This window comes from Pantherophis guttatus, chromosome 5 (genome assembly GCF_059756535.1).
Source record: "Pantherophis guttatus breed Tessera chromosome 5, ASM5975653v1, whole genome shotgun sequence".
Lineage (NCBI taxonomy): Eukaryota > Metazoa > Chordata > Lepidosauria > Squamata > Colubridae > Pantherophis > Pantherophis guttatus.
The window spans coordinates 108977785-108990952 of NC_142067.1; positions in this window are offsets into that span (position 1 = coordinate 108977785).

Genomic DNA, 13168 nt, shown 5'->3' on the forward strand with positions numbered 1-13168 from the left:
CATCTTACATCTTAAGAAGGTACTTGGTTGATACCTAGGATGCTGGCAGCAACCCATATCAACCATTAGCACCAGTCAATGGTATTTGTGATGCATTTTTCAGTTGACTGAGTTTCATGTTTAATGAATAAAGCAAATAATAATAATAACCTTTATTGTCATTGTACATATATACAACAAAATTGATTTAGCCTCTACTGGTGCAATCCAAAACAAAATACAAAACAACATGAATAATATAGAAAATGATCCTTATACAAGTAATTAGGGAGAAACCAGTCATAGGCTTCCATGTATGCATGGAGTGATTGTAGTTGTATTTAGGAGCCTGACAGCCCATGGATAAAAGCTGTTATTAAACCTGCTTGTCTGGCTGACTATACTTCTGTGTCTTCTGCCTGATGGTAAAAGTGAGAAAAGACACTAACCAGGTTGTGAATCATTCCTAAGTATCTTCCTTACTCTGCTGAAACAATGAGACCTGACGATGTCATCCAGTGGTGTTAGGAGGCAACCAATAGTTTCTTGTACCGAATTAATCACTCTCTGTAGTGCCTTCCTGTCCGCAGCTGCTGAACCAGCATACCATACTGTTATACAGTATATAAGAATAATACGGGTAAAATATAACCATCATTTCAAACCCATAGTCCTCTAACAGCAATAACAACTGAACCAAAATTTACTTCTTTCCTGAAAATTGCAGTGACAAGCAAAAAGCAAATTGGTTCAGTTTTGGACCAGCTCGCACAATGATTAAGTAGAGAGGTTATGAACTCTGCATGCCAAGTGTGTTGGGGGCACTGAACTAAAACATGACTTCCTGATTTGATTGTGGAGGCAGAACTAATGAAGAAATGCCCGTGGGATATTATTGTATCAACCCTCTCTATCAATGGTCAAAGGCAACGCATTAAGAGAGTTCTTGGAAGGGACTTCGGAGGTTTTCCAGTCCAACTCTCTCCCCAAGCAGATGGCCCTGTATCATTCTGGACAAATGGACGTCCAACCTCTTCTTAAAAACATCCAGTGATAGAGCACTCCCAACTTCTAAAGGCAAGTAATTCCACTGACTAACTGTTTGGAAATGTCTTCTTAGTTCTAGGTTGGATATCTCCTTGATAACTTTCCATTCATTACTTCTTGCCTTGCCCTTAGGTGCATTGGAGAGTTGATTTATCCCCTCTTCTATGTGATAACTCCTCAAATATTGGAGGTCTGCTATCATGTCACTCCTACTCTTTTACTTCATTAGACTAGATATAGTCAGTTTGACAAATCCAAGCTGGCTCTTGTTTATAACTTTGCTTGCTTCTAGGTGTGCGCAGACCAGTTGTTTGATTATCTTTTCCAGGATCTTCCCAAGTATTGATGTCAAGTTGATTTGTCTGTAGTTTCCTGGATCCATTTTTTTGTCTCCCCCCCCCAAGTTTTTTATTTTATTTTTTGCAAACATATCAAATCAATACGTGAACAGTGTGGCACCTGGGTGTCATACATTCTAATACAAATAAAACTAGTAAAATTAATCATAGTTATTACATTCAATCAGCTTATATAATACTACACTGTGTAATAATACTACACAGTTATATTAAGTTACAACCTGCCATTATTCAATTATTCCATATTTTCTCTTATTATTACTTTCATTTTATTATATAAAAATGTATACACGAATATTTCCCCTTCTTATTTCTGTCACTTATCCTAACTTTTAATCATGTTACCCTTTACTAAAAAACATTTTCTTTCTATCCTACCTAACTTCTAGTCAGGTCACCTACCTAAAAAGAAAAAGAAAAGTAAGAGAGAAAAAAGGAAAAGCAAATCAGAACCACAACAAGAAAGAAAAATTATCTATCCATCATCTCTTGTCCGCTTCAATACTTTAATTGCTATGCAATTGGTGTTTTTTGAAGATGGGCACCACATCAGCAATTTTCTAGTGCTTTGGTAGTTGAATCTTGCTAATACAGAACCTTGTTCTGTAATGTTCCAAATGAAATTATATGGAATACAGATAGTCCTTGACTAATAACCAAAATGGAGCCTGCCCATCATGGTTTTAAGTTGTGACAGTTGATCACCCATTTGACCAACCTGTTTTTATGAGTTTTTATTTACGGCAGTCATTAAGCCAACCAATGGTTTGCTATTACATTTATTTTGGCCCATAACTTCTCCAAATACAATAAGGCCTTGATTTAAAAAATTCTCACTTAGTGGGCTTAGATATAGTGGGGGAAAATATTCTTCTAGATATTAACTTAAAATGGATGTATTTTAGATGTATTTAGATGTACCCAAAGTAATTCAGACTATTTACATACATTAACATCATTTCTGTAATTTACATCTTCATTATGCAAATGATGTCAACTGAGGCAAATAATATAAATGCAGATTTAAGGGACATCTGCGTATAATCGATGTTGCATTCAATTGAAATTTTACTTGCATATACGTTTATGTATATAATTTCTGAACCAAGAAATATTTGAAGATGGATGGTAATGTTTGTGTCTCTCTCTCTGTGTGTGTGTGAATTGCCTAGCTGTTTGTACTGTGATGGAGTCTATTTTAGTGGATTACTTCATTTTGCTTGATAAGAAATCCATTTCTTCAACTTCTCTGGAGATGAGAATGAAAGAAATTGAGCAGTAAATGTTGATAGAATATTAAATGTTTTACATCTGTGCTTCAATTTACATCTATAAAATGTTTGAAGATGTGATTATCTGTTACTGTAGCTGTTGCACATACATATTGCACAATTTTAAGCTATGTGCAGTATATAAGACTCAAAGTAATTCCAATTTTCTAAGCAGACCCTACTATTAGAGTTCCAGATTACTTCTTTCTAGTGTCACTCATTTGCCTAAAACTCTGCTTTTCCTTCTCATTTAATTTTTGTTTCTTAATTGAATGTGTAAGAGACTTGAGAACTGTAGAAACTCAGAGATGTGATCTAATTGGTTGCAGGCTGACTTGTATCAACTGAAATTTCATGGCAGTATCAGTAAGTAGCAAGGAACTCAATGCTGACAATAATCAGGCTTCAAAGGGAGCGGAATCTCTATGATGGTATTTCATTACTTATTCCTAATATAGGAATAAGATTTCTTTTGAGTACCAAAAAAATAAAAAAATAAAAAAGGGATTCATTAAGAATGAAAGGGAATGTATAAAATTTAATCATTTTAAAGGTTCGTTCATATGCAAGTTTTTCCTGAAAAGCAAAGTTTGATTTTTCTCTTCAGTTTTTCAAAGTTTACAGAAAATTTGATAGCAACAGAAATAAAAGATACAATAATTCATAGTTACATTCTTTTTTGTTAAATAAGAACTTGTGCATTTTGTGACAAGATCCCCAGAAACTGAAGCATAGAAAGTTCTAATATTCACATTTATCTAGTCAGGTGAAATGGTGGCACAATTGGCTTAATGACGCTGGATCTGTCACAAAGAAATTTGGGCACTCTGCCCCAAAGGTGCTTTTTTCAACAGGCAACTGGACTTTCTGATTTTTCTTTGAAGACGTTTCGCTTCTCATCCAAGAAGCTTCTTCAGCTCTGATTGGATGGTGGGGAAAGAAAGGATTTAAAGGTTTAAAGGTTAAAGAGGCCATCTATGTCTTGAAAGAGGCGGTGGTGAGGCCCCTCCTCAAGAAGCCTTCCCTGGACCCGGCTGAATTAGCTAACTACTGTCCGGTCTCCAACCTTCGTTTTGTGGCGAAGGTTGTTGAGAGTGTGGTCACAACAGCTTCCCCAGCACCTGGATGAAGCTATCTATCTGGACCCATACCCATCAGGCTTCAGGCAGGGGTACAGCACAGAAACGGCATTGGTCGCATTGGTGGATGATCTCTGGAGGGCTCGGGACAGGGGTTGCTCCTCTGTCCTGGTCCTATTAGATCTCTCAGCGGCTTTTGATACCATCGACCATGATATCATGCTACAGCAATTGAGGGGGTTAGGAATAGGGGGCACCGTCCTGCGGTGGTTCTCCTCCTTCCTCTCCGACCGTTAGTAGTTTGTGTTGGCAGGGGGGCAGAGGTTGACCTCAAGGCGCCTCGCATGGGGAGTGCCGCAAGGGTCGGTTCTCTCACCTCTTCTGTTCAACATTTATGTGAAGTTGCTGGGTGAGATCACCTGTGGTTTTGGGGTGAGAGTCCATCAGTACACTGATGACACTCAGCTGTACATCTCCACCCCAGACCACCTCAACGATGCCCTTGATGTGATGTCTCGCTGCATGGAGGCCGTGCGGGTCTGGATGGGGAGAAACAGGCTCAGACTCAACTCTTCCAAGATCGAGTGGCTGTGGCTTTCGGCGTCCCAATATAGTCAGCTGGTGCCATCGCTGACTATTGGGGGTGAAACTCTGCCCCCCACAGAGAGGGCTCGCAATCTGGGTGTCCTCCTGGATGCACGGCTGTCTTTAGAAGAGCATATGACGGCAGTGGCCAGGGGGGCTTTTTATCAGGTTTGCCTGATTCGCCAGTTGCAGCCCTTTCTGGACCAGGACTCCTTGCACACGGTCACTCACGCCCTTGTCACCTCCCGGCTGGACTATTGTAATGCTCTCTACATGGGGCTCCCCTTGAAGAGCACTTGGAGGCTCCAACTGGTCCAGAATGCGGCCACGCGGGTGGTTATGGGCACAACCCGTTGTGCCCACGTCACACCCCTCCTGCGCGAGTTGCACTGGCTCCCAATGGTCTTCCGGCTGTGATTCAAGGTGCTGGTTACCACCTTTAAAGCGCTCCATGGCATAGGACCCGGGTACCTTCAAGACCGACTTCTGCCACCAATAGCCTCCCACCGGCCAGTCCGCTCCCACAGAGAGGGTCTCCTCAGGGTACCATCAGCCAAGTTATGTTGGCTGGCGAAACCCAGGGGGAGGGCCTTGGGAGCCCCTGCCCTATGGAATGAACTGCCCCCAGAAATGCGTAAGATCTCCGACCTCCGTGTATTTCGCTGTGCCCTCAAGACCCTGCTATTCCGCCAGGCCGGGCTATCAATGTAATGATTTTAAATTAGGTGTTTTAAATTTGGGGGGTTTTAAATTTGAGCCAAAACTATTTAATAATTTTAATTATTTTTAATTGATGTTTGTCTTTGTGCTTTTAATAGGCTGTACACCGCCCTGAATCCTCCGGGAGAAGGGCAGTATAGAAATAAAATTATTATTATTATTATTATTATTATTATTATTATTATTATTATTATTATTATTATTATTATTATGTCAAAATTGTATGGCCTTCTCTCAACAGAGGGGGAGGGATACAATATCATCTATCTCTAGTCTATCTCCAGTCCTTTCAACAGTTCCAAAAAGGCTCCACACCAATTTGCACCACTCAGGTGACCCTGAGGACACAGATAAACCTCCAGATGACCTTAACAACCCGCTAAAAGAATGCAAATGTTCGTCTGTCTGAAAGGAGTATAAATCCTTCCATTCCCCACCATCCAGTCATAACTGAAGACGCTTCTTGGATGAGAAGTGAAACCTCTTCAAAGAAAAATAGAAAGTCCGGTTGACTCTTGAAAAAAGCACTTTTGGGACAACCATGACTTGGATGACTGAGAACCTACATAGATATGTGGGCACTATGGCGGTTTGAGCCCAACACTGCAGGATGGAGTGAATTCCCATCACCCATCTTTAGCTCCTGCACATCTACAGTAGCAATTCAAAAGCATATCATCTGTGAGAAGATAAATAGGTACTGCCATTACGGTGATGGGAAACACTAGCTGCTTCTGCATGGGGATCAGGAGCCAATGCTTGGATTTAAGCGGCAGAAGATCAGCAGAGGAAAGCCCTGGATAATTCAACTTCCCCAAGAATGTTGCTAGTTTTTCCCCCTGTGCCCTCCCCCCATGGTGCATTAATGCAAGCAGGAGACTAACAATTGTGAACAGACAGAACTTCTAATGTGTGTAAACATTGTACACTCTCTGACCATGTATACCCATGATGGCGAACCTATGGCACGTGTGCCAGAGATGGCACCCAGCGCCCTCTCTGTAGGCACATGAACTGTCACCCCAGTTCAGCTCTGCTGCACATACGCCCCCCACCGGCCAGCTGGTCTTCAGGTCTCTGCCACGCATGCGTGGGGGGCGAGGGGCATGGGCCATGCATGCATTGCATTTTGAGGGTTCACTCACATGCATTCACATGCGCATTCGCACACTCACACACACTTTTGGCACTCAGTCCAGAAAAGGTTAGCCATCACTGATGTATACCACACATGATATAAATAATAATAATAAAAAAGTTTCCTAGCCACTGATAGAGTTCATTAGTAGTTGATTATTAATATTCAGCATTCTTATGGCACTCATTAAGCAACAACATTAATGTTGGAATGCTATATATCTTTAAGATATAACAACAACAAATGTAAAGCAATTTTGAACATAGCACAGAAAATTGTTCATGCAGTTAAAGCCCAGAAATCTGTACAGATAATCTCCCATGATGGGATTATGTAGCATCACCACTGATAAATGCTGTACTGATGTTTACCGTGGAGATCAGATGATTATTTATAATCAGGTACTTTCACTAGTTGAATACACACAGGTACACACACATACACACACACACACAAACACACACACATCCTAAGAATGATGTCCACATTTTATTACTGCATCATTTGTACATTTCACTCATAACCCATTTTCATTCTACAACCATTAACATTCTTCTATTTTTAGATTATGTAACCATGATTTATATATTTTTTTTCTTTTTTCTTTCCCTTGCTGGCAAAACTTCTTTATACAGTTATTTAGATTTTTAAGGTGGGGAAAATGTTGATGAACTACAAATCCATTCATCCTGACTTGTCCATGTTGAAGGATGTCAGCATACTAGTTTGGCAAACTCTAGAAGACCATAAATTCTCCACTTCTGATCCAGATGCTCCTTCTACCAAGCAGATCGCCACCTGGATCTTAAAAGTTCTGAATAGTTCCAAGATTGATCTGTAGATCCACAACAACAGCACATAGAACAATTTCATGAAGTTGAAAGGAAAGAAGGATATAAATCACCTTTACTGGCAATTTGACAAATAAGAGGAATAAGAGGAAAGGTAGATACAAAGCTAAAATGGAGGTGGTTGAGATCAGGGATGCTGAAGAAAGAAACTAAAGGCTTCATTTTGGCTGCTCAAGAACAAGCCTTGCAGACCAACTCCATGAAAGCAAAAGTTCAATGTGTCAGTAACAGCAAATGTCGCATATGCAATGAGAAAGATGAAACAGTGGATCACCTTATCAGTGGCTGCAGCAAAATTTCACAGACTGATTAGCTACAATATCATGATCGAGGTGCCAAAATCCTTCATTTGAAGCCCAGTAGTGGGTTTCAAATCCCGTCGCTATTGGTTCGCTTGTGTGCGTGCGCCACACTTCTGCATATGCACATAAGCTTCTGCACATGTGCAGAGACATCCGGGCAGGTGGGCGGAGTTTCCTGTCGCCGCCCCTACCAGTTCGCCCGATCCAGGGTGAACTGGTAACAATCCACCACTGCTACTCACTCTTCAGATTAGACCTCAGCTATTACAGTAGAAATGTTCACAGGCATGTACAAAATGCTTTACTCTCCTAATCTTTTAATGTTTAGTTTAGTTTAGTTTTATTAAATTTGTATACCGCCCTACTCCCGAAGGACTCAGGGCGGTGAAAAGGCACAAGATAAAAGTTAAAAACAATTTAAAACCAAATTAAATAATATTGGCCCACGACAATTAAAATCCCAATAAATTTAAAACAAATTAAAATTTCAATTTAAAATTTAAAAGAAAGGGGAGAAAAAATGTGAGCCTTGACCTGAATATAGAAATGATAATTCTGTCTCCCATGTAGATACAACAATTTTTTAAAAAGAAAAAAAAATCTATAAATTGTTATAGGTTGGAACATTTCTGCTTTGGTGATATTTCTCTGATATTCCCTCTCTATGGGAAAAGAGACTCTGGGCCGCATTGTCTGCAGTCATATTTTTCAGAGTTATGGTTAAAATGAGTCACCGGAGCATGGAATAATCTATTTTGTGCAGAATCAGCATCTGGATGAAACATTTTTTGTTGGTGGTAGTCAAATCTTTCTTTAGAATAAGGACAACTTTTTTTTTTTTTTTTTTGCATCAGTCCAAATGCATGGAAAATTCCAATATCCTTTGAAAGGATAAAATGCAGTATGCTTACTTTTGGCTTTGTTAACAATTAAAAATCACTTAAATATGGAAATGAGATAGTTTGAAGGAAGACTTTTAGAAGCTCCAATTCTATATTCAACTTTATTCAAGTCACTTGCTGTTCTTGTTCTATGTGTGCATTATTTTCCATCTGGAGGCAGACTATTTGAATCTTTTTAAAGGTGGTAATTATATATCCTCCAATACGATAAAGAATTAACATGAGAATCATTCTAAATATTGCTTATAGAGTCTTTCCTTTTGAGTTCCAATTGTCAAACCATTTTTTTTTTCTGGCTTAATTGAACAACCGTCTGAATTTTAAGTGGGGTCTTTTGAAATGAAAAAAAAACCCTTTCACTATTTTTTTCAGTCTCTCAATAAAAGCTGTAAGACAAGAATATCAAAAATAGAGAAACTCTTGGATTCTCTGTGACTTTCCCATAGCTAAAAGACTGATATTCCAGCATTGGAAAGATAAATATATGGATCATTTATTCAACAGATTGAAGAGCTGATTGCATTTTTCACTTGCGAACGGATTGCCTATAGATGTAAATTTTGTATAAACAAGTAGAATGAAATATGGGACACATTTATAAAGAATACAGTAGGTTAAAAAAGTTATTTATAAATATAAGAGAAATATGCCTATTTGAATAATATTTGTATTTGACAGATAAATATAGAATTGTAAGTAGTAACAATTGTTTTGTTATGATATTTTATATTAAGTTTTTTTCCCCTTTGTCATATTTATTTCCCTTTTCTGTTACAGCACTTTTTGTGTGTGTGTGTATTTTTAAACTTCTGTTTGATAACTGTATGTATCTCCATCACTATTATGGCCAGTTTTGTCTCTTTTGTTACTAATGAAAAAGCAATAAAATATATACATAAAACTAACAGAGAACCCTCCTTTTTTCTGGAACTTTAAGACTAAATACAACTTGGGCTTTGCATGACTCAGCTTAGAGCTTTTTCTGACTGAAGTTCAACACTTTCTTCAAGATAAATAGTAGAAATAGCAATAGTACTTAGACTTACATACCACTCCATAGTGCTTTACAATACTCTCTGAGTGGTTTACAATGTCAAGCTATTATCTCCAACAATTTGGCTCGTTATTTTGCTGACCTCGGAAGGATGGAAGGCTGAGTCAACTTCAGCCCTATCAGGATTGAACTCCTGGCAGCAGGCAGAGTTAGCCTGTAATATTGCATTCTAGCCACTGTGCCATCACGGCTTCTCAAAATAGCCTTCCACTGTGGGAAAACAGATACTGTAGAGGGGCTTCCACATAGCCACCGATGAATTCTGAAGTGCTGAGATGCAGTTTTGTGTTGACCTTGCTATCCTTTGCTGCTATTCCTACTCCTCCTAGAAATTTCCCCGATGAGCTTAACCAATACTGCCACCAGCTGGGAAGAAGTCCTCCTCCACCCCTTTCCTTCCTTTGCCCATGTTCTGACCTAGGCTTCCTGAGACAGTAAAAAGCACACAATTAGTCCCCAAAACCCTCTTTTTATTTCAAGGGCTGTGAATTCTGTTCAATCACATCCTGTAATGAGTCACACATAATTTGTAAAGAGTCCGACAGAAGTCTGCCACAGTCCTTCGGGATAAGGCTGATAAGCACCCACCTTTATGTCCTTTGACTCACTGCCAAAGACCTAATTGGCAGTGTGTCAAAACGGAGCACAGAATCAAAACGGAGCTTCAGAATTTAAACCGACCAAAATGAACAAAGTTGCTTCCTGCAAAGGCTCACGTGCCTTTGCTCCATCTTTATGTCTTATGGGAGGGGCCAATCATCTCCAAGTCTTACTCCTGAGTCATCCCTTTTGTCTTAACTGTTCTTGCCTTCTGGCAGCTCTGCGCATGCACACACTGGGAAAAGACTCCCCCTGTTCCTCTGCCTCGCTGACGTCAGACTCTGGAGGCTTCAGAGTCAGCACATAACTCCCAAATGGCCCTGGCCCAATCTCTGCCTCCAACACAGAGCCCTCGTCCGAGCCTTCCCCAGATTCCAGGACTGGCCCATGTTCCTCCCCAGCCTCCTCACTATCCGACTCTGCTGCCAGCTCCGCAGGCTGCTGGCAGACCACAACAGCCCAACTACTCTTTGGTACAATGGCAAAGTAGCACATCAGCACTTGATGAATGAGAATGGGCAGAGCAGAGAAGAGGACAAGGCAAGAATTCCAACCAATGGTAAACCACCAACCAACCTTGTGCTCTAAATCAGGGGTCTCCAACCTTGGCTGCTTTAAGACTGTGGTCTTCAACTTCCAGAATTCTTCAGCCAGCCAATGCTGACTGGGGAATTCTGGGAATTGAAGTCCACAAGTCTTAAATCAGCCAAGTTTGGAGACCTCTGCTCTAAATAGAATTCTGTAATGGATTCAGTTACAGAAAGGCTACAGAAGTCTTGTGGCATTGTGGGGCTTGCAAGGGATTTGTTGTTGACCCCGGGTGAGCACAAATGGGGGCACTCAGAGAAGTAATCCAGGCTGTGCCCTCCACATTCTATGGAAATGTATTTTACTTCAGTGGAAACAAAAATCCACAGACCCAGTCATCAGCATTGGAGCTCTGCAAAAGAAAGGGCTTTAAGTTAAACTGCATATATAAGGATGCAGTCATGAAAATCCTTATTTCAGAGCTTACAGCAGGGTATGCAGACCTGGTGAATAGACAGAAAGATAATTTCTTGTCATTGGTTGCAATGGGGAAAAAAACCTTTTTATTTTTTATTTTTATTTTTAAAGAAAGATCCTTGCTAATATAAATGGAAATATCTGATTCTTCATTTTTGCACTGCAGCTAAAAAGTTGCTATTAACTATAACTATTAACATTATTAGTGAAACCTATAGCTCTATAATAATTTTAGTCCCATAAAAGCTTTGCAAAACCTAAGTAATTTTGAAATCCTATTCTGGGGAGTCCTCCATAGAATCAGGGTGAAATGCTCCCGGTTCGGACCGGATCACCCAATCTGGTAGCGATGGCGGCGGGTGGTTCGGAGAACCAGTAGAAAAAATCCCTGCGTCCCCCCTCCCCATGCCCAGCTGAGCCACATGATTATCAGAAGCTTTTTTTAAAAAACTTTTCAAAGCGTTTTTTCTACAACCTCTTCCGACGAAAAAATGCTTTTAAAAGTAAAAAAAAAAAAAGCCTCTAATGATCGCGCAGCTCAGCTGGGATCATCAGACGCTTTTCAAAGCATTTTTTTATGCAACCTCTTTGGCCGAAGAGGTGGTAAAAGAAATGCTTTGAAAAGTCTCTGACGATCCCAGCTGAGTTGCCTGATCATCAGAGAGGCTTTTCAAAGCATTTTTTTAAAAGCCTCTCTGATGATCCCAGCTGAGTTGCCTGATCGGCAGAGGCTTTTCAAAGCATTTTTTTTACCACCTCTTCGGCCGAAGAGGTGGTAGAAAAAATGCTTTGAAAAGTTAAAAAAAAAAAAAAGTTGGCCACGGCTACCCAGTCACATTACACCCCCCAACCAAGCCACACCCACAGAACCGGTAGTAACAAATTTTACATTTCACCCCTGCATAGAATCTCTGGATAATCCAGAATTTGCACTTTAAGTAGAAATATATTGAACATCCTTGAAATCTCTTTCAATTTTGGATTTAAATTCTGTGTGCTTTAGCAAACCAATGTTGCCCCCAAGGTTTCTTGCTAAACTTTGGTGCATCTCCAGATGTTTCTGAAAGAAGAGACTCCTGCTGACTGTGGCAGATTAAGCATATGGCCAACTGTCAGGATGCATCTGGATCAATAGACGTTGAGAAGAGCCGCTGCAGTTTCTATATCCAGGAAGCCCTGTTAGGCCAAATAGGTAGAATGCTAACCTAATTCATTTGACAACCTAACAAGGGCTGATACAGTACTTGGCCAAAAATAAAAAGAGTCCCATCTCATCAGTAATGGTAGAAGGAAACGACTCAGAATAACAGGATTTTTGTTTATTGCTTTCTATGCTGATCTTTAAGGGATGCGGTGGCTCAGTGGGCTAAGATGCTGAGCTTGTCGATCGAAAGGTCGGCAGTTCAGCAGTTCGAATCCCTAGTGCCATGTAACAGGGTGAGCTCCTGTTTTTTTTTTTTAAATTTGATTTTTATTATAACATATAGTGATACATTCAATACATTTTTGGTTCATTGGTGCAATTATATACATATATACATCTACATGAATTATTACTTGTCTTTTATTTGATATTGTTTCTTAAAGCTAAATTTAATTTCAAAACACTTAAAAATAATAGTGCTCAAATCTCTAAGACTAAATGTAATACTGTTCATATGGATTTTGTTAATTAATTAATATTTAATCTCTGTACTCTATTTCCTTCTTTATTTCTTTTCCCCATCCATTCGTACCACATGTCCCACACGCTATAAAATTCCGAATGCAACTGGAACAAATAATAACTCAAAAGGTGCCATTAAAGCCAGAAACTTATTTTTTTTTAATTTGATTTATATCAAATTATATTTGATATAATTATAATTATATATAATTATATTTATATACCTACAAGCAAATATGAAAAAGAAATAATATATTTAATAACACACATTTTGACTGCAGCAAGAATTATATACGCACAAAATTGGAAACAAGAAGAGGTCCCGACTCAAGAGAAATTAATATCCAAAATTATGGAATGCGCTGAGATGGATAAACTTACCAAGGAGATCCAAGGAAAAGAAGAATCTGAATATTATCTGGTCTGGCAAAAATGGTATAAATGGTTAGAGGGAAGTGGGAAAAAAAGAGAAGAAGAAAGAAAGAAAAATTAAATAAAAGAAAAGATATCAATAGAGTAAAATAAATTTTTACATCAAATGAAATTTAAGAAAGAGACACAAGATATCAATAAAATAATATCATTATATAAGGTGAGAGAAATATTGTAT